The sequence below is a fragment of the Grammomys surdaster genome, unplaced genomic scaffold, assembly GCF_004785775.1.
Source record: "Grammomys surdaster isolate TR1022 unplaced genomic scaffold, NIH_TR_1.0 228, whole genome shotgun sequence".
Lineage (NCBI taxonomy): Eukaryota > Metazoa > Chordata > Mammalia > Rodentia > Muridae > Grammomys > Grammomys surdaster.
Genome location: NW_021604673.1, coordinates 668,357 through 672,441, shown reverse-complemented (window position 1 = coordinate 672,441; position 4,085 = coordinate 668,357).

Sequence of the window (4,085 nt, the reverse complement as noted above, 5' to 3'; positions counted from 1 at the left end):
CAAAACAAAACAAAACAAAACAAAACAAAACAAAACAAAACAAAACAAAACCAAAACCCATTCTCAGATTCATTGATTCTTTGTATTTTTCTTTGTTCTATTTCATTGATTCATGCTCCGAGTTTTATTATTTATTGCTATTGACTGGGTTTGCACTTTGTCCTTGTTTTTCCAGCTTTTTGAGTTGCATCATTAAACCATTTTTTTTGTGCTCTTTCTGATTATAATGTACTCCCTTAGAGATATAAATTTCCTTGATAGGACTGCTTTCAATGTGTCCTATAGAATTTATTGATTTGTTTTTTATTTTCATTTAGTTCCAGGAAATTTTTTTATTTCTTTCTTGATTTCTTCTTTGACCCATTCATCTTTCAGTAATGAGCTATTTAATCCTCATGAGTTTGTGTTTTTACTAGAGGTGTTTTTTTTCTGTCAATTTTAAGGTTTTTTTTTTTTTTCATTGTGGTCAGATAGGATACAAGGAATTATTTCAATCTTTTTGAATTTGTGAAGATTTCTTTTGTGTCCTGGGATGTGGTCTACTTTAGTAAAGCCTCTATGTACTTCTGAGTAGAATGTATATTCTTTGGTGTTTGGGTGGAGTGTTCTATAGATATCTGTTAAATCTATTGATGTATGAGATAATTAACTCTGATACTTCTTTGTTTATTTTTTGCCCAGATCGCCTGTCTACTTGAGAAACTGGTATACTGAAATCACCTACTATTAATCTATTGATGCTAATCTATATCTTTAAGGCCAGTAGTAGACTTTTTAAAAAATGAAATTGCATATGCCAGTGTTTCTTGGTGCATATATGTTTAGGATAGTTTGGTTAACTGTTCCCTTGATTAGACTGAAGTGTCTCTCTTTATTCTAATTAGTTTTAGTTTTCAGTCTATTTGTCACATATTAAGATAGTGATGTCTGCTGGCTTCCTGGTTCCATTTGATTGGAGTAACTTTGTCCACCCTTTTACTCTAAGGCAATGCTTATCTTTAAAACTAAGATGTATTTCTTATAGACAACATATGGGTAGATTTTGTTTCTTGATTTGTTCAGTCAGCCTGTCTTTTGATAGGAAAATTGAAACCTATTGATATTTAAAGTTACAATTGAAATGCATGTTTTAATTTTGGTGTTGTTGCTTGTGTTCTCAGTGGTTTAATTGTGTTTTAATAATTATGACATTGTATTTCTCCCCACAGTTTATCTGCTGTGTTCATTTCTCTCTGCAGCCCAAAATAATGCTTCCTGTATTTTCTGTATGTTTGGTTTCTTGGATAAAATTTTCCTTCACCTTCAATCATGTCATATATTTTTGCTGGGTACATTAGTCTAGGTTGCTGCCACAGTCTTTTAGGATTAGGAATGAATTGCTCCAGGGTCTTATAGCAGTTAGAAGTTTCCATTGAGAAATCAGTTATTCTGATGGGTTTACCTTTATATGTGATTTGTGTTTTTTCTCTTGCAGCTTTTTTTTTTTTAAAAAAAGGACAGTTTATGTGTTTTATTTATTTTGTCAATCATCTGTCAGACCTTACTTTTCTCATACAATGTATTTTGATCATGTTTTCTACTCTCTAATTCTCATTTCCCTACTTACCGAACTTAGTATTCTTTTTCTCTCTGTCTCTCACTCTCTCTCTCTGTCTCTCTCTGTCTCTCTTTTTTTCTCTCTCTCTATCTGTCTCTTGTCTCTGTCACACACACACACACACACACACACACACACACACACACACACACATACACACAGAGAGAGAGAGAGGGGGGGGATGGCCAACTCAGTAACCAAGGCAAGTCAACCTTCTACATTTTGTAGGCTCAATAACGCTTCACAAGCAATGACGAATAATCCTACTTTAAAATCTTATCTTAGTGTTAGGCACAACATGCTGCAGTATAGCAGGAAGCTCAGTGATAGTCTTTTTTTTTTCCTGAAAAAGAAGCAGCAATTATTTCAGTTTCCAAAGACCTTTAGGCTAGTCATTGATAATGCCTTGGAATAGCAAGGAGTTGCTCAAGTGAAATGAGGCCATGACGCCTTGCTTGATTTTCCGAGCTGATGTATCAGGGTGGTAGTCTGGGAATGCAGCTTCAAAGAGGTATGTTTGATTTTAAGTGACATTTGAAACTCTGCAGAAGTAACCTTCTCACTCCCGGGGCCAAGCTTGACACTGGACCTGGATCCTTGTTTTATTGGCGAGTCTGCTAGTCTACACTGATAATTGATATCCAGTTACATTTTGCAGGGCTAAGTCCAGAAGAAACCAGCAATACTGTAAGAGCTGTGTCTGAAAAACTGGATATTTCATCCACATGCCTTTCCAGTGGTTGAATTTTATCCCCTACTCCCTCAGAGACTCCATTTTCTTTTATGTTCCGTGAGAGTTAGAATGGGGCTTTATTCAGGATATGGGTCCTGGTATGCTGCAATGGAAGACTGTAGCAGTTCTTTAGGGAATATGTATAGTCAAGATTTTTTCTGCATCTGTGTCCTACATATGTTATCTATGAGCAGCATGCCTGCCTGGGGATCTTTAGAAATGCAACTTGATAGGCTTCCCTCACCGATCTGTCCACTGAGGAGCTCTGGGGATGGAGTCCAGCCATATGAATTACTGCAAGCCCTCTTGAATGGTGTGGAGATTTGCTCAACCTGGACGACAATTCTCTAGAACAGAGCTTCCTAAATATTTTCCACTAGTGACCCCATTTTGCAGGAGAGATTTTCATGGAAACTCAGGATAGAGGTACATTAAATAGATATATAAATTAATCATTTAGTGATAATAAACCATAAAAATTAATTAAATACAATCTTTGCTGCAAATGAAATTTTATTATTAGGATGCAAGCACATTTCCAAACTAATAGGATGGACATGCTTATTTATTTTTACATAAAGAATTAAATCTTGTTAGATCATTTAATACTGTAGGAATGATAGCATCTTCACTGAAAGAGATGATTGATATTTTGATTCTATAATCATCAATGCTGAAAATACAACTTCTCATAAACACTTAGTATGAAGTGGCCAAAATGGTCTTTTTTTGAGACAGGGTCTCATTGTGCAGCTTTAGCTGGCCTAGATCTTGCTATGTAGACCAGCATGGCCTCGCGCCTGCCTCTGCCTCTCACCTGTTGAGAATCCAGGTATGTAATACCACTCCTAGCTGGCAGAAATGGTCCTAAAGCCATTACAGAAATTGTTGGAAATTGTGTCATTTGGTGAAATCTTATGAAACTCAAGTCAGGATCTCAGAATGTTTTAAAACTCAAACATTCTAACACAACACAGTGTAAGAAGGTGGAGTTTGATACATGCTGAGTAAACATGGGAGCAAAATATTAAGTCCTTTTGTTCTGCAATTAAATCATCATGTTTTAATAACAGCAGAAAATTCTGTATGTACAGTAAAAACATTGCAATTCATAGCATTCAGCAATCTTAAATGTAAGCTCCACTGTTCCAGGCAGCATTGTCATTGCATGACATGGTATGCATGCCCATATCATGTGCACAGTGCAAAATGTGCACGCTAATTGTTTAGCTCTAAGCTGCAGTGAAGTTCTGTGATGCAGTATAAGCGAGTACTGTCAGAAACAAACAACTCAGATTCATTATATGTCTGATTTTTAAATTGGGTTTTGGTCCTTGGGAATTCAGACACCTTTTACTGTCATCAACTTTCATGTGATTCAGTTGCAAACCATTTATGAGGTCACAACCCATAGCTTAACAAGAAATATTTGTATGACCTTGGTGGGATCTGATAGTTTCCAAAGGATGTTGACACTTGACTGTTCCCTCAAATCTTCTCATTAAAATAGGTTAGAATGCAGCTCAGGTTTCAGAAGTTTAACATTTCTCACAGGTGATGGTAATACATGAGACCATCACAGATAGCTGTTGTGGAGTTTCAACTTGCTCATTAGAGCAGCAGACCTCAGGTTGGGGCAGTTCTGTTTTCAGGAGAACTTTGCAATGTCTGTAGACAATGAGCTTGTTAGAAATTAGAGAAGGAGGGGGAGAGAGAGAGAGAGAGAGAGAGAGAGAGAGAGAGAGAGAGAGAGAG